This window comes from Microtus oregoni, unplaced genomic scaffold (genome assembly GCF_018167655.1).
Source record: "Microtus oregoni isolate MIOR12 unplaced genomic scaffold, Mior012 000018F_ref0000195, whole genome shotgun sequence".
NCBI classification, from domain to species: Eukaryota; Metazoa; Chordata; class Mammalia; order Rodentia; family Cricetidae; genus Microtus; species Microtus oregoni.
Window position 1 is genome coordinate 46,630 of NW_024543077.1, and position 22,492 is coordinate 69,121.

At 50.1% G+C, this 22,492-nt stretch overlaps 1 protein-coding gene across 6 annotated transcripts in view; it reads left to right on the forward strand.

Moving 5' to 3' along the window:
• Positions 1-282: 282 nt before the first annotated feature.
• Positions 283-22,492, forward strand: part of LOC121458754 (teneurin-4-like) — a 671,077-nt gene continuing 648,867 nt past the window's right edge. For 5 of the 6 annotated variants that reach the window (XM_041668100.1, XM_041668102.1, XM_041668105.1 and 2 more), the window contains exon 1: positions 283-472. The gene's annotated coding sequence lies outside the window, so the exon portion shown is untranslated. Of the gene's footprint in view, positions 473-1,951; positions 2,050-22,492 lie in introns of those variants that run through there. The other variant, XM_041668101.1, reaches the window with a different exon arrangement.

Below are 22,492 nucleotides of genomic sequence, written 5' to 3' on the forward strand. Positions count from 1 at the left end.
GTGTCCGTGCGCGCGCGCGTGTGTGAGTGTGTCTCGCTTGCTAGCTCGCCCTGTGTGTAGGAGAGCGAGGGTGGGGGACGGAGGCAAGCAGGCGAGCAGGCAGGGAGGGGAAGAAGAGGAGGGAAGCTATTAAACACACACACTCACATACACCCGCGCGCTCACCCCCGCCCCAACCCCCAGAATCCTCGGGATTGCAGCTGTTTCATGTGGGGCAGCAGTGCTGGCAGAGACGCCGGCCGGGAGCGGCAGGGAGCCGGAGCCCGGCCTGTGCGCGCGGCTGGAGGCTCGCTGGGGCTCCACTCCCCGCGGGAGCTATTGTTGGTCTCGTCGGAGCTGAGCGCAGAACCCGGACCTGCACCTTCTTGGGCACCTCTATCCGGCTCGTGAAGCGGTGGAACCAGCAGCGCAGTGCCTTGCCTCCCCGCCATCCTCGTCCCCGCTTCCCCGGCGGTGGCAGCCTGCAGTCACGGTAAGGCGGCGTGATCAGCTCTACCAAAAAAGCACCTTGGGGATCGCCGCGGCGGCTCGCCAGCTCAGTCGCCCCTCTCTGCACTCGCTGGTCCGGGCAGCTCATGCAGTTCGCTTAGGGCTCCGGATGATGCTAACCTGCACCCTTGCTCCACACCGGGGAGGGAGGGAGGAAGAGGAGGCGAGCCGGGCGTCTAGGTTTGCCGGCAAGGCAGGGAGCTTGGAGCCCAGAGCCTCAGCCACCGCAGCGCCGGGAGTCCACCGCGAACTAGAGTCTGGGAGCGAGTAGTGGGGGAGAGTGGAGAGGTGGAAGCCAGCCCTAGACTCTGGACCGCGGAGGGGATCGGTCCAGGTTCGTCAGCTGCACCCGGCTCCCTTTCCCTGCCACGGCCCAGCCACCCGCAGCCCCTCTGCAGACTCGCCCGCCCCAGATTCCCGGCGGGCGCTGGAGGAGCCCACGAGGCGGCGCCGGGTTCCCGTGCTGCAGCCTGCCCTGCGGGGCGAGATCCAGCTGCAGCGGCCCCCGTGCGCGCTGCGGTTGGAGCCGGGAACCCGGGGACGCGACCCCCAAGCCGCACGCCCTCTGCAGCCCCACTGGCTCCTGCCTATCCTTGTTGTCCGCGTTGTTTCTCCTTTGGTTTGTCTCGGAGCGAGTTGAGGTTGCAGGCGCCAGGGTGGACTCTCTGGGGGTTCACGGGTGTGAGTGTGACTACTTGCAACCCCCCGCCCCCCAGCTTCGGGAAATGTGCTGTGTATTGAAATGTGATCTCTGAGCTTCTTAGTCATTTTCCTAGTGATTTAAAAACGCAGTCTTTACATTGGAGGAGCAGGCAGAAGGTGATGGCGCGGAATGTGTGTGTGTGTGTGTGTGTGTGTGTGTGTCCACATGTAACCCAAGAATAAGCCGCTAACTACTTTGGAGGAAGGGAGGAGGGATGGCTTGAATGGTCAGTGCTTCTTGGGTTCAAAGGTGGGTTTCTCTGGTCACTACCCTCCTCTTCTCTGCCCTGTCCCCGCCTAGGCCAGGTTGAAGAGTACTGGAAATTCAATTGCGTGGTCTCTAACTTTGGAAAATTGGCACCCCTTTCAGTGGGATACGTTAAGACCGTTTCTGAACTCGGGTTCTGTGTGGATGAGAGTTTTGGTCAGGTTAGACCTAGAACCCCTCCTCAGACCTCCACCAGTTCCCTACCCGGTCGCCATCCGCTCCCCCCCCCCCCCCCCCCCCCGCAACCCTGGAGAGAAGGTTTGTACACATGCAGTTAAGACAGTGAGCCACCAACGCACCAACGTAGGCAACTACCGGGACGAGCAAGCCGGGGTTTGCGGGAATCTGAACGCACTACTGGCGTTTGATTAGCCCTGGAGATCGCCCTGCTGCTTTGTGGAAGGCGCCGGTGGGGCACGCTCGCGATCCTCAGCGCCGGGGCCAGAGGGTGCCCATGTGCTGAGCCGTGAGGCCGTGCACGGAGATCTGCCTAACAGTATCGCGGGCGATTATATAAGCTGCCTCGGTGGTTACCCAGAACTGTATTGCGAGCACCCGGCTCTTGCTGAAAGTTTTCCTGCTTGGGGATTGTAAGTACCTGGGAGGGAGATACACTTAATGGCGAGCTGGACATCTTGTTCAGCGGCGCCCACTTCTGAAATGGGCTTTTGGGTGCTAAAGCGCTGCCCTCAAGGAACCGGTTACTGAGGCCGGGACAGAGTGGGTGGAGATCCAAGATTAATCTGTGAAGAGGAGCGGGTCAGAACTCGGGTTTCTTTGAGTCCTTGGAGCCTTCTGACTCGGGGAGGGGGGAGTTGGAAGGCCTTCCAGGGAACGTAGTTTTAGGAAAATCTGTGTTCTAGGAGACCGAAAGACTCTCTTCTTGGTCCCTCCCGGCGCCCCTCCCTGTCTTTAAATACAGCGTCCTTCACTTGCTTTGAAACCTGCGCTCCCACCCAAGTCCCTTTCAGAAATACCCAGGTGCCCCGGCACCCAGGCCCAGGTTGGGGTGGAGGTAGTGGGTTAAGAAGTAGAGTATTTGCCTCCGGGGCGGAGAGGAGCAACGGTTTAAGTACCTAATGCGGACGCGAGGGGAATGGGTACGTGGTATGGCTTCTGCCCCCTCGCCTCCCTCCTAGACCGAAAACAGTTTGTTTCGACTGCGCTCACCTCCCCCCCCCCCCCCCCGCCTCCACTCCCCATCCCGTTCCTCCATTCGCTGCGGCAGCCTGTCGCACGCTGATGGGCTTTGATAGAGAACCACAGTAGTGGCGTGTTTTTAAAGCTTGTGTTTTCGCCTGTAGAGGGAAAAGCTATCCCAGCCCTGGCAGAACCCTGCGGAACGCTGAATTCTGGGACTTGGTGGCCCTGAACTCCCTCCCCCAAGTCAGAAGATAGCACGCACGGGTGGGGAGGGTTTTGTTTTCGCCACATTCCTGCGTCCTGAAACTCTGCATCCCCCCCCTCCCCCCTGAAATCCCGGGTCTGTCTGAGTGTGTTCGGCGCTGTGAAATAAATCCTCCCTCGCGCAGACCTGTGGGGCTGTTCGGATTTCCTGCCTCTGCCACGATCCTTAACAATGCGATTGCAAAGCCGACGCCGGGCTGGGAAAAATCCCCAGGTGCCGGCCGGCCGCGTCCTGACCTTGCTGAAGGCGCCTTCGCCCAGGCTGCTTCAGCGGCTCTCGCACAGTCGCTGGGGCTGGGGAAGGAGGACCGCGGCCCAGAGGCGGCTGGGGTCGTTCCCAGGGCACGGCCGGAGTCGGTTCGCGGCCTGGTGGCTTGGGGGTGGGGATGGGTTCAGCGACAACCTGTTTCCAGGTCTGGGGACCAACACTTAGCTCCCCAGCCCTGCTGTTGGCCCCACGTGATTCGCCTCTTCATCCGCCTCTAGAAGTCTCCGGGAAGGGTTTTCCAGGGTTGGCTGCGGCCCCCTTCAGCTTTCTGCCAACCTGGGCTGGACGCCCTGGGCTTTAAGGCTTTTTGATGGCCTGATCAGTGGTCAGCGGCGTTGGCCGGTCTGCAGAGTGGGCGGGGCCTAGGCACTGAAACCCGAGCTGTGGCAGCCAAGTTCCCACCAGAAGCAAGACCCAGCCTGGGTCCCCAGCAAGCCTCCCTTCCTTCCAATGCCTGATCACTTTCTTTAAGACCCTGGGTGCGCTTCTTGCATCCTGAAGCTATACTTTGCCGGCTTCTATGTTAAAGTTACAAGGACTGTTTTCACAGGTGGTGGTAGCGAGAACAAGTTTTCTGCGTGTGTGTGTGTGTGTGTGTGTGTGTGTGTGTGTGTGTGTTGGAGAGGAGTGCAGAGGTTGGTGACTAGGCCAGACCATAGCTTGAAAGTGGAATTTCCCTGTTTCTGGGTATTGTGAAAGAATCGTTTTCTTTGGTGAGGGTGACCAGGATGCCCTTTCTCTGAGTGGGATTGGGCCAGCCTGTGCTGGCCTGTCAGCAGTAGGCCCCCTTGGATGTTAAGAATGCATGACTGTCTCCGTAGATGCTCCTATGGTTTAGCGGCTTTCCCTCCTGGTACTGCTACTGAAGGGGCTGGGGACAGGAAGCAGGCTAGCCTGTGAAATTACCATGTACTTGGATGGAGAAGGTGTCAGGGACAGAGAGATTCCTTTCTCTAGAGATTTCTCCCGCTCTTGGTTTGCCAGTCCGGCTTTTAATCAAGTCATCTCTGGGTGGAAGCAGGCTTTGGGCATTAAGCCATGAAACCACCCTGTGGAGGAAAGAGTCAGTCCTTGCCCCGGGGTGGGGTGGGGGTAGGGGTGGGGGTCACAACCAGTGCTCAGTTTACAGAGGAACCCTGAGAGTAGAGCAAATGGAATGCTAAGCAGAGAGCAGATGTTCCAGCAGAAGGGTGGGGTTCGGGTTAGAGGACTCTCTTCCAACAGAATTGAATTCTTTCTGGTATAATCCCTTCAGCCTTTTGTTATTTTGTGGGAGCATGTTGCTGGGGATTCCACCGTTTAGGGATTGTGGCCTCATGGCCTGAGGCAGGTTATTTTGGGAGGTTTGCTTCTCTCCCCTGCATATTGTGATAATGCCACCTACTTTAGGGTGCTGTAAGTCAGCACTGGCGCCCCCTAAACCTCCAGCAAACATTCGTTGGGTGAGGTTACTCAGGGGAATCAACAGTACCCCAAGAGCCAGCAAACATCGCATCCAAAGTCTATTTAAAACCAGCTTCAAGGGCTTGAAACAAAAATATCTTCTCTTTTCTTAGAAAAGTCATTTCCAGTTTTGTTAGAATTTGTGCTTCGTTGGGTCCATTTTTTTTTCCTGACAGAATTCCATCCTTGTGCAGACTGGCATATTATATAACCTGATATTTTCGGATCAGAAGTTACAACTCCAGGAAAAGAGGTGATGAGGAACTTAAGCGGAGACTGTTGGACAACACCAATGAGGGATTCGATGTAAGGCGCCCATTTACACCCTTTAACTGTGGCAGGGGTTGAAGAAATATGAGATTGGATAAGCACAGCCGTGCAGATGCTCACCTTGGCTGCCTCTCCTATACTGATAGACAGCTGCTCTGCCCAGGCCCAAGCTTAAAGAGTCTCCAGTCCCAGGACGTTCTCCCACACCCATAAATCTAAACAGTGAGACCGAGGAACAATGGGATTTAAATCACCCCCTTGCAGATTTGATTCTGAAAGCCTGGGAGAGTAAATCAAAGTCAGCTGTAGATCCAAGGGGCCAATTCTTACCTGGCTTCTTACATGGTCTGTCACACAAGTTCAGTGTGACTGAGAGCCGGATCATTCTGTCTTTCCTCGGCTCAGGCAGACAGCTGTAGGGGCCACTTTGAAAGCAACATGCCCCAGATCCCAGGCAGCTAAGTAACATGGCTTCCCAAACCTTCTAACTTTCCACAGGAAAGCAGTGAAACGTGCAAATATAAATGTGTATACATGTATACGCATATGTGCATACACATGCATGCATACATATATGGTGTGCACCGTGTAGGCTATGTATTTATTACTTTTATCGTTACTCTTTTGTTTCTGCTCAGATTATCTAGGTTATAATGTCACTGATGCAATTCAGACAGTATAGACAAAAAACAAAATCAAAGTAAGTTTACTTGCTGTTGGGGTTGTAGCTTGAGACTTTAGGAGTACAGAAAAAGTGATACCATGTTTATAATATTTTGAATGCTTATTCTTACTTAGTGATAAAATATATAGACCTATCCTGTTGTAGCCCACCACACGCGTGCGTGCGCGCGCGCGCGCGCGCGCACACACACACACACACACACAGGCAGCAGTTTCCTGTGTTAGTATAGAGCCCTGATGTTTTAATATGACATGCTTTTTTTTTCAGCCAGTCCTTACGTTTTGATTTCTTGTTTACCTTTAGTGTTTTATGGTAACAGAACCCACAATAAGCAGCTTAGTACATTCCACAGAATTTTAACATTCCCTTAAGACAAATTCCTAGAAAGTGGGGCTGCAGAGTCAAAGGCATGGGCTGTACCAGGGCTCTGCCACACATGAGAAGCGGTAGGGTAAACTGTGTTGTCTACCAGAATCCTGATGTTTACTTTCCAGTCCCCTCTAAGCTTGGGAACCGAGGTGGTGGCGGAAGATAGAGGTGAAGAGCAAACCTCACACAGGGGATTTGCATAACTTTGAGATGTTAGGCCGAGTTGATAGTCAAATCCTTTTCTTTTTCCAAGAACATTTTTTTTTCTTCTTCTCTGGCTGTCTTGGAATCATCACTTTGGTGCTGCAGCCAGCAGTGGAGCTGAAATATGTAAATATGTTCCTCACTCTTGTAGGTGGGGTTGGCTCCATGATAAATGAGGAGCAGTTGCCTGGAGAAGTGAGCTTGCCTCCCAGCACTCGCAGAGGAGGTGGAGCCACTCTTTTCAGTCTTCTCTTCCCTTGGCTCAGAGACCTTTGGATGTCCTAGGCGGTCCCAGGAGGAGGCAGTGGAGAGGGAGACAGTTCCCAAAGAAGCACGGTTGACCCATCTGCTAAGGGGCATTGTGCAGCAAATCCGCCCCTGGTTCCCTCCACTCTCCCAGGGCCATGGCGAATCAATCACCCACTCTACCTACTTGCTGTTACAAGAGCAAAATTAGTTGGGTGTCTTGTCCCCTCGGTATACGACCCGCTTCAATCAGAGGGTGCATTTGTCAGTCTTGCTCCTTCCCGTGTGACTTTTCTGTGACCCAGAAAAGACTTGCTCCCTGTGGTTAAATGACTTGTCATCTGACATAGAAGTCTGTGGCGCTCAGAAGGGAAGCCTCTCCTTTCCAAGGTGTCCCCCATCCTCAGCAAGAGAAAGCAGAAGTTCTTCTTAGATCCAGTGAAAAGGTCACCCCAGGGTTGTTGGAGGATGGCTTATCACTATATGCCAAGTGGCTCTGTTGCTCCCTACCTCTGACTTCAAACAAAGTTTAGAAGCTGCTGCCTTTGCCGCCCATGCCTCTCTGGTTTCATCAGGGAAAGTGAGAGGATGTTTTGGTCTTTTGTTTTGTCTGAATATCAAATCCAGGCTTTTCTTTTGTTGGGGGAACAGGGAGAAGCAGACAAGTGAAGGAGTCCATAGAGCAAGCAGTCCTTGCCTTGTTTGTCCCCCGCTGGCTCTGTGCTGCGGAAGGTGGAGCAGCAGAGGTTGTCAAGTGCGATCACTTAACCATTAGCATCATAGAAAGCAAGCCTTAAAAAAATGGGTTTCAACTCGGTCTGAAGGCGTGCCAGGTTTCGTGTCCAAAGTACATACCGAGGAGAACATTCCCAAGAGCCTTCTTCTCTGATGTTCTTTTAGAACACGACAATAGTGACCCCAGACACCAAGCGGTTCCAGCTGTGTTTGATTTGGGGATCCGTATTCTAAGGAGAGCATCTGTCTTTCCTTGTGGCTCTTGGACCCTGGCAATCTCATTTGCACAGACATAGCTGGAAAGGTGTGGTGACCCCTCTTGTCTGAAGTTGTGAAGGAGGAAAGAGAAGGGTTAGGAATCAAGGGGACAACTTTCCAAGAGTCAGTGGAGTCTGCCCAGATGAGGAAGCCCCAAGGTCCCATGCTGGATCTGACACTGGATAGTAGGTCTCTCTAGCTCTCAGCCCCTCTGTTCCATAGAACGGCAACCTTCAAACTTTCTGGAATATCACATCATCAAAATTCAGCACTTAACCAAGTGATTCTTTTAAGAAAATTTCTCCTTTATTATTTCTTCTTCTCCTTCTTCTTCTTCTTCTTCTTCTTCTTCTTCTTCTTCTCTTCTCCTTCTCCTTCTCCTCCTGCTCCTCCTCCTCCTCCTCCTCCTCCTCCTCCTCCTCCTCCTTCTCTTCCTTCTTCTTTTCTCTGGGCCAACTTTGGGAGTAGATCAAGACATGTACAAATACTCATCATTATCACGTAAGCAATTAAAGTGCTTAAGAGCTTAAAAGGAATTCGTTCAAGCTGGTTAGGTGTCTACCCTCCCCGTCTCGTTTGTATTATTAATTTACCCATCCAACTTGTAATAATAGCAGCTCCACCGTGAAGACCCATCTCAGTATTTGCATATTGGTAGGACCTTCCCAGTGAGAGGGGTTTGTTTTGATAAGGTCCACAGTGAAAGGACCCAGTTCAGGATGAGTCAGAGAAACCAGCATTTTACTAAATCAACCCAGCCTTTCTTTGGCCTCTGGGTGAGAACTGGCTGTTTAAACGTTTTATTAAGGTGCAATTATTCTGAAAACCAGTTAGTAATGCAGCTCTTTGCAAACATTAATTAGCTGATCCCTACATCACCCCGCATGACTGATAAGTAGCATTAGCCCTCCATTTGAGAGAATAAATGGACACACGAAGCTGAGGGGGGAAGAGGCCAGCTCTTGCCCTGATGGAAGTATGGTAGCAGCAGGTGGAGTTAGGAGTCTACATGGGTTCTTCACTCAGTAGTATATGTTAACAGTGCTATAGACAGCATAGGGCTGCAAAAGCCAGTCCAGCAGTCACTCCTCACCAATGAAGTGAAATTTAACTAAGATGCAACAGAGCTAAGACTCCCATTCCGCAGCTGTGGAAGCTTTGTCGGGAGTTCGAGAGCCACCTGTGGATAGTGGCTGCTCTGATCGATGACCGCAGTTAAAGAATCCTTCCGTAGTTGTGGGAAGCTCTCAGAGGTAGCACTAGGTTAGATGATGGGGTTAATCAAAGAATAACGCAGAAGTCCTGGCCAACCATGGAACTCAAATGTAAAACGTTTCCAAACTGGCTGTCACATGAAGAACACCGAGTAGCTTGATCTGTGGCCCGGTGCTTCAGGGTCGCCATAGGGAGCCAACTGTAGACACCAAAGGATGAGCTCAAAGCCTATGGGTGCCACACGTCCCTTGTAAGATTAGCACCCTGCACCTTTTTGAAGGCCCATGCCATTGTTCATCCCTTTCCTTCTTAGGCAAGAGTATTTTTTTAAGACCATGCTTGGCACCTGGAGAGGAATTGGGAGGCAAGAACTCCCATTGGTGGAGATGCGAATGGATGTACCCTTTTTAGGAAAGCAATTGGGCCCTAGTCTCAGAAACACTCTCTTCTCCCTTTAGTCCACTATCCCAATTCTAGGGACCCAGCCAAAGGAGTCATTCAGAGACAGGCAGAGGAGTTTTCAGAGCAACCACATTCCCTGGAGTGTTGTTTATTAGATGAGCAAAGTGTAAAGAATGGGCTGGACATGTAGCTGGACGGTGGGATACTATACAACGTTTAAACGTTGTTTCTGATTTCTTTTTAATTAATCTTCCTTGCCTCCTTTGTATTTTTTATCTATTTACTTATCTAATTACTTACTTGCTTATCTGTTTACTTACTTGCTTATCTGTTTATCTATTTAGGTTGGCCTAGAACTTACAGAGAAGTTCAGGGTAGTGTTAGTCTTGCAGCCTCCTTGCCTGGGCATCCCAAGTGCTAATTACAGCTGTGCGCCACCATACCCGGTGAGGTTTTCAACCATATTTAACTAGTAATAAAAGCATTTTATTTATTGAATCCCTATTTATACGTTGGGTGTAGTGTGTGTGCTTGTTCTTTTCTTGTTTGTATGCATGCTTATGGAGACCAGGGGCTGGCCGTGGCTAACTTCTCCAGCTATTCTCTGCCTTATTTGGGGGGGACAGGATCTTTCATGGAACTTTGAGGATACTAATTCAGCTAGAATGGCTGGGGAGCAAGCTCCAGGGATCCTATTGTCTCCACCTTCATAAGGCCGGATTACACCCTGGGGCCTCAGGTGTCATGTATAAAGCTAGTGTAACATTTGCTTGCTCTCCCAGTGCTGGGGAGGAGAGATCCCTGAAGTTCACTGGCCAGTTAGTCTAGCCAACTTGGCAAGCTCCAGATTCAGAGGAGAAAGAAAGAAAGAAAGAAAGAAAGAAAGAAAGGAAGAAAGACAGGAAGGACGAGAGAGGGAGGGAGGAAGGGAAGGGGGAGGGGGGACTCAGGTGACTCAGATGAGCAGGGTGGGATCATGAGAAGAACAACAGCTTCGGAGACTGTTCAGAGGAAGAACTGGCACTCAGACCCTGGCCATCACCTTCCTGGCATGGAAACCTTGGGTCAACCTTCTGTGCTCCACAGTCCTCATCTATTAACAAAGAGTGTAGTAAATCAACCTCGTGTCTCATGGCAGTGAGGATTCGGTGTTCACCCTAGTAAAGACCCAGCCCAAGCAAGTAAAGATGCAGATGACATTAGGGCCTGTCTGGAATTCATGATGGTCCTAGGAGATTTGTGGGATCTCCAGTCTCCAGAGGAAGGTAGAAGCCTCTTGTGAGTCTAGGATCTGATTCTGAATGGCTGAGCCGAACCTGGTACAGATGTGGCTGACTGTGGTCCCCATCTGTCTCTGGTGCAGACTTGGAAGCAGACTTCCTCCTGATCCGTTGTCTTCACGGGCTTCCCTGCAGTGCACAGCACTGAAATGCTGTGTAAGCCCTTAACCAGTCCCTATCCTTGCTGCTCCTCTCTCCCAAGGAATAAATAAAGCTGGAAAGCCTTGTTTGCAGGGTTGACTGATTAAAATCCAAAGGGTCCCTAACTCAAAAGTTGTCCCCAGCGGCTCAGCGACATTGACTGTGAGGCTCAGTGTGAAACTACATTCCAGGAACTGTCTAGGACTGTAGGTCAGTACACTCCCTGCAACCTTAAACAAGCTCCCAAGCTTTCTCCCCCGGCATCTCAGAGTGGTACTAAGTTACCACTCCCGGTCTTCATGCCATCTCTCTGTGGGACCTTGACAAGCTACTTAACGTCTGCATGCCTCAGTTTTTCTGTCCATCACATGGGAATAATATTGAGAAGTTGGCAGGGTCGTGAGCATGGTTATTGGGAAAGATCATTTATGACAAGCTTAGGAGTCCTTGCAACTGCTGAGGCAATATGACTATTCCCAGAACCTTAAAAGTGATTTATTGACTTTTAGCCCAGTAGCAGAGGGTTTGCTTGGCACTGCAGGGCTCTGGGTTCGATCCCCAGAACCACAATAAGCAAACAGAAACAAAAAGGAAAGAAAAGTAATTGACTGAGGTACAGCGAAGCTCTGGTTTCCTTTTTTCTTTAATTGCTGGTGGCTCTCCCTTGTGCTGTGGTTTTGTAGAGTGCTTCTGGAAAGGCCAGCACAGTGAAGGCTGGGTTCTGCCTTGTCACCGGGTAGCTGTATACATTCAAACAAGGTGCATAGAAATTCCCTGAGCATCCACCTTCTTTTCAGTAATAAAATGGAAAATTGAAGTCTGTCTCCTAAGGGTTTGTGTGGTACTTGTGTAGTATCTTTTGGTGAGTATCTTTTGTGCCAGTTTTGGCCCCTGGCATTGGCATATTTCTTACTCCCCCATCTGCTCAGCTCTGGTTCTCTGACCTTCTTCTGAAGCCTGCCTGTGCAATTCAGCGGGCTGGGGAGGATCAGAGACATAGGAGGATTTGAAGATACTGGTTGCAAGGTTGTATAAGCCTGGCTCCAGGAGGATGTTGGCATCCTTCGCCATTGATAATGAAGGTACCTGCAGAAGCAGAAAGTCAGACATCTCTGGTGAGCAGGTCCTGGTTCAGTATCAGCTGTCTCTTTGCTCCCTGCACCAGCTTGATCATCTACAAAACCATAAGGATTCTCTTCCTGCTGTTGCCTGAGATTTCTGTCCTGCCCTGTCCTGCAGCTGTTTAGTCCCAAAGAAACACACAGAGGCTTACATAAATTATAAACTAGTTGGCCTATTAGCTCAGGCTTCTTATTAACTCTTACAACTTATATTAACCCATAATTCTTGTCTGTGTCAGCCATTTGGCTTGGTACCTTTTATCACCCAGGCATTCTCATCTTGCTTCCTCTGCATCTGGGTTACCACTGGATGAGTCTTTCCTCATCCAAGAATTCTCCTGTTCTCCTTGCCCCGCCTCTATCCTTCCTGCCTGGCTACTGGCCAATCAGCATTTTATTAAAATAATACAAGTGACACGCTACAAGACCATTGTCCCACAGCATCCTGCTTCTCCGAACGACTGTTCAATGCTAGCTATAGTTTCATTTCAGTGCCTGACAGGGATTTCTAACCCCGTCTCTGCAGTAGAGTCACGCAGATGTCAAAGACCAGCCCCTTTCCCCATGAGTGCTTTACCTTTGTGTGTGTGTGTGTGTGCGTGCATGTGTGTGTGCGCGCGCGCTCACACGCGCGCGGTGGGGGAGGGGGGCCAGCAGAGCTATTGTCCTGATCACAGAGCACAGCCAGGGCTGAGAAATGACTCATAGAGTGAAGCTTCCTTAAATGTCAGTTTCTTTTCCTTTTCAGAAGCAGAAAGCCCATACTGAGTAATTTATGTATGAGGTGAGTGACCTAATTCGCTAAAGCCAGGAGACTAGAATATGGTAATCAAGGCTGTTGGCTCTGCCCTCCACCCTGCCTCTGGCAAACTGGGGCATCTCAGTGGGAAAGTCAGCCTTCTCCCCAGGCCTGTTCTGTTCCCTCCAACCAGAGGAAGGCCTTGCCTTGCCTGGAGGTGTCAGGCTAGGTCTTTGGGCTACCTCTTTTATGTGTTCTCCTCTCCTGGGCTCTGCCCAGCAACCACTCCTGCATGACATCCCCCAGCCTGTGAGGGCTCTTCTGATTCCCTGGGGAGAAGAGAGGATGGCCTCATCTCTTATGGTGGCATGCCAAATGCATATCTCATGGTAGCCACCTCCCAGAATTGTGCCAGAGACTTGGCATTGTGGGAGAGTCTAGAGGCTCTGCAGTTTGGAGGATTTAGGGGATTTGACATCTCGTCCATGGCTACAGTTTTTTCAGCGGTCCTTGGCCAGGAAAGATGCTTGCTCCGAAAGCCTGATAACCTGAATATGATTCTTGGAGTACATGGAAAGGTAGAAGGAGACAACACATTCTACAGAGTTGTCCCCTGATCTCTCCACATGTGCCGTGGCATATGTGTCCTCCTCCAAGCCATGAGCATGCACACATGCAAATAAGTATGAATACTGTTAATATAAATAGTAAAAATGAAGAAATTCTTTACTCCTTTGGATGCATTCTTCTTGATAGCATCTCAAATCTGGAAAAGTGAGTTGTATTGTATTGAGACAGGGTTTCTCTGTGTAACAGCTTTGGCTGTCCTGGAACTAGCTTTGTAGACCAGGCTGGCCTCAGACTCACAGAGATCTGCTTGCCTCTTCCTCCTGAGTGCTGGGATTAAAGGCCCGCACCACCACTGCCCGGCTGTATAGAGAGATGCCTTTTAAATTTAGATGGAATAGTCCATTTCTTTAGTCCCAACAACCTGGGATTCTAAGGCAGGCAGATCACACATTCAAGGCTAGCATGGGCATCATAGAAAGGCCTGCTCCAAGAAACAGACAAAACAAAATAGCAAACAAGAAATACCGTGCGGCATGTAGGAACTAGCTTGAGACTTGTTAAGGTATAGGTTCTCAGGGTTGCAGAGATGACTCAGTGGGTAACGTGCTTGTCACACAGAGAACCAGAGTTTGGAGCCCTAGTGCCCATGTAAGAGCTGGGCATGTTGGCCTCTTCTGTAACACCAGGTGGGGGGGGGGCGAGGGAGAACGATGCCCTGACCAGCCAGGCTGGTAGGAATGTTGAGCCTCAGGTCCAGTGCTAGCCTTATCTTAAAAATAAGGCATCAAGAGACGGGTAAGAGATACCCGACGTCAATCTCTGGTCCCTAAATGCACATGGAGAGAACTGTGCACCCATGCCGCTGAACACACTGACGCACAGCACACACACAACCCCTCGCCACACTCACAGAGTCTTCCTCGGCAGATTGGAGAGTGGACCCGAGAGTCTGACAAGCTCCCGGTAGATACACGTGCTGCTGGTGGACCCCCTGCCACTTGCTGGGCAGGGCTCTAAAATCTTGGTCTTCCACGCTGCTTCTACTTTGTCCTCTTCGTCTCCTCAAGTCCACAAGTACCAGCTGTGGACTGTCACAGAACAAATGAAGTCTGTCCGTTGTGTGCCTCTGGCTGTCAGGATTGCTATGGTCTCTGTGGCAGCAGCTGCAGCATGCCAGTCAGCGTAGTAAACAGTGGCCGTCATCGTCATGCAGTTGCACTTGTAGTTGGGTCTCGCTGCTCTCCAGGCTTCCTTACCATCCCTCCATCTATTAAATATTATGACATATGGTGGAGGAGGTAGCAACTTTATTATTAAAGTATTGCGTTAAAGATGGTGTTTTTTTTTTTTTTTTTATGTTCGGGGATAAGACATACAGTTGAGTGACCAAGCATTTGCCTAGCACACATGAGGCAATGGGTTCGGTTTTCTGCATTACCAAAATGAAAAAAAAATCATTTGTTTATTTGTCCCTTATGATGGGAACACTGCACTCCACACCAGCATATTTAGGAAGCCTAAGGTAACCCAGATAGTAAGGGAGAGCAAAACACATCCCTTTGGCCATACAAACAAGAGTTCTGTCTTCTCGAATGTATCGCTTTTCTGTGCAAGTCTTTGAAAAACATTCTTTTAGATATATTTCTTGTTATTTTGTGTGCTTGAGTGTTTTGTTTGCCTGTGTCTGTATGCACCAGACACATGGGGCCTGGAAGTGGGCTTCAGATGCCCTGGAACTGAGGTTACTAATGTTTGTGAGTTACTATCTCTCTGGTCCCTTGCCTGATATCCTAATCTTCCTCTACTCCTGTTCACTCCTGCCACTAGAGCGAATTAATACACGTTATTTTCTGACTTTAATGTTAAGGTCATTTCCCATGGCATTACGTTTTTCTCTCAGCATGTTATTTAGATATGTAATTTTCCATCATAAGGATGTGCCGTTGTTTCTCTAATTTCCTACTGCGGTTGCCAGTTTTCTACCGCTGTAAATAACGCTGAGGTTCACAGAGCTGTGAGATTTCGTTTAGTTCCTTTCACCCGTTCTCTTTACTTGAAATTTCTAGGTCAGAAACGATCCGGCATTTCAGATCATTCGGTGTGTGCTGCTCCTGGGTCCCCAGAAGCAGGAAGCAAACACGGGTTCCCCTAGTCTGGGAGATCGTCCCAGTTTGATGAAGTATGTTTTCATCATTTCTATGTTAATCTGGGAGTAAGGAGACCATCAACTTGCCATGGATACCGGGTGGTACCTCTGGAGACCTAAGAGCAGACGACTCCACCGCGCTCTTCTGGATGTGTGTCCTAACCTGTGTCATGCCAGGGCCAGCAGGCGACACAGCTGAACACAGGCCACATATTCTTTCCAGAATGCCTGAATAGGTGAGGATGCAGAGAGGAGAAGGAAGGGACTTGCAGAGTGCTCTCCAAACTCTCGCCTCCTGAGTCTAACCACCTCTTCGATAATTCTCTCGAATAATCTCATAGCTCTCTAGAACTTGATGTGTCCCAAACTCATTCTGGCTTCAAAGATTGTTCTGCCTATCGTCTTTGGCCTATCCTGACCAGTGGCAACTACATCCTATGCTTCCTAGGTCCCATACATTGGAGTCACCTTCAGTTCCTGTTTTTTTTGTTCCCATGTCTGAATGCAGATGCATCTGGAGTCTTGTGAAGGTGCACCTTCAAACACAGACCCAGAAACTGACATATTTTCATTATCCTTACGGCTGTCATCTTGGTCTATGTTCATCTTCTCCCGTCTGGGTTGTGGCACCTTCCTGCCCTGGGTTCCCAGTCTGTCCTTGTCCCCTTGCAGTGTCTTATCATCCTAGCAGCTAGAATGATTCTCTCATTACATCTATATTTAAATCCTATATCAAAATATAACTCTGGCCTTGTCCCTCCTCTGCTCAGACCTCAATAAGGGATTCTTACTCGCCTCAGGGCAATGGCCAACGTACTTTCAAAGTCTACAAAGCACCCTCACCAGGCTTACCCACCTGCTTCCTGCCCCAATCACTCTCCCACACTTTGAAGAACACTGGGTCCACTTTTGCTTCAAGGCTGTTCCCTTGCCTGGGATGCTTTTCCCTTTGATATTCCCATAGGTAATGGCCTACCTGCTGATCTCTGTTCCATCGTATCAAACCTCACCCTGACAATCTAGTTACAGTCAGAACCTTGCCCTGACCCCTGCTCTACTGTCCCACTGGTCCCTAACCCTGCTGGATGCTTTCTCCTTCCCCTCGTGTTCAATGTTACGCTCGAGTGTTTCTAACAAGATCCCCCTGGCTGCTCTGTTGAGAATAATCTGAAAGGAGGAGGTGGGTCAAGGGCAGAGCGCGCTATGTAATTTCCTTATTTATTGCACTTATTGGCTGGAAATGGATAAAGACTACCCAAAGAGGCACAGCAGAGACTGTTTATTCAGAGCTTGTTAGAACAAGGGAGTCTGCCTCCATCCCTTGCCTTTGTCCGTGCCTCGAAGGCAGGCAGGGGAGTAGTCAGCCTTACAGCGAGAGAGCAGGGGAGGTTTCAGGCTTCTCTGACTCTCTGATTGGAGTCTGTTGCCAAGGGAAGGAAGCCAACTAGAAGCCAGCATCCTACAAAACTGGTTTAGAAAGTGGATTCGCCTTCCTCTAATTTCAAGCGGGGGCAAAAGTTGGGAAAGCTGGAAGGTCGGAGTCGTGGATCAATTTGGCCAGCGGCTACTGAAGCGCTGGGTCATAGATCTGTTTTTATGTCTGTTCTGGCCAAGGTTTCTTCATCTTCATCTCCTGTGATTTCTCTTAATCTCCGTGGAGGTAGAGATCGTTGCCTTTTGCTCACAGAGGAAACCCCAGTGCCTTGGCAAGTGAGTCTGGCAAGGTCACCCCATTTCATGTTTGGCCGAATTGTACAAGGCTTCTAGTCTGCGTTGTCTCATTTGGTCCTTGCGACAAACCCAGTGAGGTCTTTTTAAAATGACATGTTGATTTATTGTTTATGTGTGCATGTCTACGAGCGGGCGTGTGCATGTGCTCCTCCATCTGGAGGTCAGAGGACACTCTGTGAGTCAGGTCTCTTTATCCCATGTAGGTCCCAATGATCAAGCTCAGGTCGTGGGACTTAGCAGCCAGTGTCTTTTCCCACTGAAACACTTCACTTGCCGTCTGTTTAATACAGGTCCTGTCGGGGCAGTGGAGACTCTGTAGCAGCAACACTGCCCCCACTGAGAGGTCTTCTTCTGCCTTCTTTCCAAAGGTGGTTCAGAGAGGTCAGGCATCTAGCCCTGAGCCGCAGTGAGTCAGAGAACCCGCTCCATAAACAAATCCACCTGGCCCTGAAGCAAATGTTCCTCCTGTAGAGGTTTCTACTTAGCTCATGGGAAATCGAGGAGGTGGGGAACTTTCCCAGCGGCAGAAACAAGATTCGTCCCATCTCTAGCAGACACCTACCATCCTTGCTGAATTGAACCTTGTTTTTGGAAATATTCTGAGCTCTTGGAAGGTCCCTTTAAAGCTCTCTCTTCAGTTGCCAAATATATATGTAGCATGGGAAAATTCATTCCAGACTTGAGTTTGGGTGACAGCCCCGTAGCATCAAAATAGACACACACACACACACACACACACACACACCACATACATTTAGGGCTGCCTGTAATTTCCAGAACATTCTTAGAACTTTTCAAGTTGAAAGCATTGCCATGGCAATTCTCACGGTTGTCATTTCTTGATCTGTTGTCACCCTTCTCAGTTTGCCATCCCTATAGTCACCACCAAATTTAGTTCTCTTGTTCAGAAATGGACTCCAGAGGCAGGCCAGCAGGTGTCCCATACCAAAGACAGGGGGCGACGGTCAGGAACCCTGCAGCAGACTCTGTGCTGGAGCACGGCTCTGTGTGCCCATGTAAGGACTCTGCCAGCCGTATTTATTAGGCTCCATTGTCTTCGGTGTAAACAGTAGAGCCACGTTTGAATATAAGCCTGCCTGGCTTGGACGTCAGTACTCCAGATCTCAGCAGTATGTATCCAGGACGTTAGGGCCAGTTTCTTATGGGTCCATCAATAGGTCCTTCAACAGTTATTCCCCTAGGGATTTAGATGCTGAGGGGGGTTATGCTGGCTGGAAAGCTGTCTTCAGCTCTGCCGCTAGGAGTTTATTCACTAAGTACTGGCCTACCGAGGGGGGGGGTGAGCCTCCAGTCTCTGAAGGAGAGCAAGGAGGTTGAAAGTCCTGAGGGTAAACTCCTTGCAGGGGCTAGAACAAAAAGCACTCAGTGTCCTCTTCCAAGATCCAGAGCGAGAGTGGCTGGATTCTTCTGGTGGGGTTCCTCAGCAGGGTCCTGGGCACCACCCTAGAATAGGTTAAGCAACAAGTGATTGCTCTCAGTGCACTCCAGCATGGACTACTGTGGGAAGACAGAGGAGTAGGCATGTCTGCTCGGAACTTGGGGCTCTTAGGATCCAAGGGAGTATTGTAAAACACCGTGGTGGGGTCAGGCTGACCTCTGCTTACATAATGGCTCAGCCATCTCTGCCTGAGGTTTTCTTAACCTTGGCCCCATTGTCTGGGTGATTGCGCTAACCTGTCTTCTGCATTGTAGGATAGACAGTTGTTACCTCCCAATCGCTGGTTTCTGGTGCCTTCTCCACCACTTCTGACAGGCTACATTTTCTGAGACGTTGTTAAATGTCACCCAGGAGGGGGATACGAGATTGTCTCTGGTTGAGAACCGCTGTACTGACGTGTGTGACCTTTGGCCAGTTACCTACACTTTTGGATTTAGGGTTTTTCTCGTCACCATGAGGTGACAAGACCAGCTTATGGGCTAAGTGGGAGGATGCCAGATGAGATTCTAGCGGAGAGCCTGGCTCAGGGCAGATGCATTTGGGGAAAGAGCTCTCATTCCCACGGTGCCTGGCAGAGGCAGGAGAAGCTCCCAGAAGAAAGAAGAGCTTGTGGTCGGACTGGAAAGATGAGAGCATGTTTTCCGTAAGGACGTGAACTGCTGTGGTCAGGGCTATTCTCCCTCCTCCGTCTACCCACACAGGCCTACTCTCGCTTGCTCACCGCCCTTTCTTCTTTCCCGTGAAAGAGACCCCGTGGCCTCTTAGCTTCCAGACGAGGTGAGTTTGATTCTGGCCTCCCGTTGAATTCTCCCAGGGCCTTCCTCCACAGATGCGCACGGACTTGCCCTGTGTCCCCGAGCGGTCCAAGAACAGCCGCTCTTCCCCCATCTTGTTAAGTAGAGAGCGGACATTTCATCCCGCGCAGCTCCTCTGCAAGAGAAAACGCCCCGCCCCGAGAAAGCTTTCAGATCAGGGCTGGGTGAGGCAGCCAGAAGCTGAGAATGTGGCTGAATATTTCATGGACACCCTTTCAAGCCAGACACTCGGTTCTGGAGGACGGTGTGGGGGAGAAGCCAGGAGCTGGGAGTCAGACTGCCTCAGCAAGCCCTGCCTACCTGTTGGAACTTATAGGGGGAAGTCTCTTTATTTCCTCAAAGTTCCTTTCCTTACCTATAAAAACATGGAGGCGTGCATCTGCTGTAGAGGTTGCTGGAAGGCTCTAGGGGGCGATATAGGGGGAGGACCTGGCAGGCAGGGTCCTTCATTCTTAGTATCTCTGTTGGAACTGTCCTTTCTATTCCTAGAGTTTAGTGGTTCGAGAGACAGCGCTATCCTGAAAGATATAGACCCGTGGTCTTGTCTGTCTTCTCTTTTAAATTTACACTTTGGGACCGGGCCTGGAGTCTTCGGAGGGCGGACCAGAAGACCAGATGTAGAGAACGCTTTTCCCGTGCTTCCAGCAGCCCAGCTGAGCATACTTCGGATTTAAAAATAAGCCAGCCTATCAGAAGGCAGTTTTAAAATATAGCTGTGGCAAGCAAATGCCTGCCCTGCTATGGAGCAAAAAATGAGTCATTAGAAAGGTCAGAGGGAGCCTAGGAAGCTCCCAAGCTCCACCCGCACCCCAGGCCCAGCTCCAGCCAGGCCCGACCCTCACTCCTCTTTCTACCGGGGAGCTGAGGTGGTTGTAATAAAAACACGAAGAGTACGGTGTTTTGTAACTATTTTTATACCGGCATCAGACTTGATGTTAGTGCTCCTGAATTATTTAACATTTTTCTTGCTCAGCTGGCCTCTGCAGCGAGTTTCTCTTCCAGGGCGGAGGGACTTGTTTGATGGGAAACCAAGGAGGCAGACAGACACTGACTGTAGGCCCTCTGCTTTTTCTCAGGAGAATAACAGCAGCATCGGGTGTCGTGGTAGGGACCCGTTACCTCCCCGGTCAAGGGAGGTGGCAGGTAGCTTGTCTCCACTTTGCAGGCAGAGAAGGTGAGTAGCTTGTGTGGCCAAGCCCAGCAGAAGGGGGTGGGTGGAGTCTTCAGGCACACGGGTCTTTCTGACTCCAGAGCTGGTGCGGTTTCTATCGGAAGGCCCTGTACAACCTGCCACACTCTATCATACGTACATATATGTACACATAGGCTCATGTCACCTGTTGGCTTCCAGGGTGCCAGGTCACATCGCCCCCTGAGAGTACGAAGGTGAACAGAGGTGAGAAGATGAGCCTCAGAAGGCCTAGGAGTGGGAAGAGGCGTGGCCTTGTGGTTCCCGTGCCTTGCGTCACGCGGAGATTGCTGGTAGCTGTAGTGGGAAGCTGGTTCAGAGCTCTTTGCAGTTCCCCAGGGCATTTTAACGTGAGTCCATCAGCTCTGTGGGCATGTGCAGAGCGGGGAGAGCCCCTCCCTCACCTCTCTGCCTCTGTATCTTGGGCCTCTTTGAGGGGGTGATGATTGGCAGCTTCAAACCACCCCTAACAATGAGAAGCGAGGAGATGGACTCTTATCTGCCGCTTCTCATAATTAAAGTTCATCATGGACTTTCAGTGGGCATTTGAAATAGACATCTGGGCTGGAAAGAATCCTGCTGCGGGTGGGCATGGGCTCACTGCTGCTGCTCCAGTGTTATCTGTTTCTCTCTTTCAGAGTCAGAGAGTAGACGTTTTCCTTATTCTCATCCTCCGGCTCTTATTTAATTACCAGCGACCCCAAGATGACCCTCTTTTAAGTGTTTTAAAGTCCCCATCCTACCGTGTGCGGAACCTCAGTTAGAATTGCGTTATGGAGTCTCTGGGGGAGAGGGGCCTCTGGAAATTAGCTAGGGACAACTTACTTAGCAAGTGTCCGTCGTTACGGTTTCAATAACATTCTCCAGAATAAAATAGCTGTCAGTAATGGTAATAACAGCTGTATTTTGATAGGACCGCACTTTATGACTCTATCAAGTGGTATCACATTCTGTGAATTAAAGGAATATTGGACACAGGCAGATTCCATGTTATTAAATTTTAGATAGCTATATGAAATAGGTTCTTTCATGAACATGCATACACGTGCGCGCGCGCGCGCACACACACACACACACACACATATTAAAGACAGCTGTGCGCCTGCCCGTGACTACTCATGAAAACATGCAGGCTAATAGGGTAATAACGCGACCCCTTCCTTCTAAGATGACTTCTTATATGAAAAGTTTTGGTACTGAGTTTTACAATAAAAAAAAAAAAGGAAACCGACTGGTATGTTTTCCAACATCTCTGCTGATGACTCTGCAGAGGAGAGAAGAGGGAGTCACATTTCCAGAGTGAATCCTGTGTGGCAGATGCCTCGGGGTGTGTGTGTGTGTGTGTGTGTGTGTGTCACCGCTCATACCGCTCATTTCATGTGACACACACAAAACTGCAGGAACTGCCTGCATCTTCTCCTACAGGCTAAGTGGCATCTCTAAGGATACGTTGATGGTGGAACTATCATTGAGCCTGGGTTTATCTGACTGGAACACACATGCACAGCCTTGTCCCGCCCACCGCCCACCCCAACCCCACCTTGGTTCCCTGGACTTGCTGTCAAGCATGTTTTTCCCATGTTGTACGTGCATGTGTGGTATGTGGAAGGGAGTAATAGTTTGGAATGAGTTTGGAAAGTGCCAACTAAGGCTGGCTAGACAGGCATCTGCATTGCCCCAAGCCTTGGGGCCTTTCCTACGCTTGGGTGTATCTGCAGTGAGGTAAAGAGCAGGGAGGAAGTCCCCAAATTGGGTGAGGCTGTATCTCAGTGGTGGAGTGCTTGCCTTGCATGCTTGAGGGTCTGGGTTCAATTCCAAGTGTGTGTGTGTGTGTGTGTGTGTGATTGTATGTGTGGTGTGTGTGTGTGTGTGTGTGTGTGTGTGGTGTGTTAGTGGGGGGTATTCTCAGTCTAAGAGTTGCAGAATGTCTCCTGAAGAGGAGTAGGGCGCTTTGAGAACTGTTTCACAATGAGCCCAGCGGATTCTTGACAGCCTGGGGTTCGAGCAGTTGTAATAATGTGCCCAGACCAAGAGCTTCGGGTGACCTGCAGAGTTCCTCTGATTGCCGCCCTGGGAGGCCACAAGTATTCCTTCCTTTCTGATACCTTAGCTTCTCAGATGAATGGAGCAGGGTTTGTTCTGCCCCTTCCCAGCTTATCTTATAGGAAACATCAAAAAAATTTAAATATAAAGAAAAGCATTCAACTCTTTCTCCCCCCCCCCCCCCTTTGGTATCAGGAGAGGAAAAAAACCCTTTACTCTGTTTTGGCGAGGATTTATGCTGATGAAAGAGCTAAAAGGCAAAGATAAGCTTTGAAAATACATACGAGGCAAAGAGCA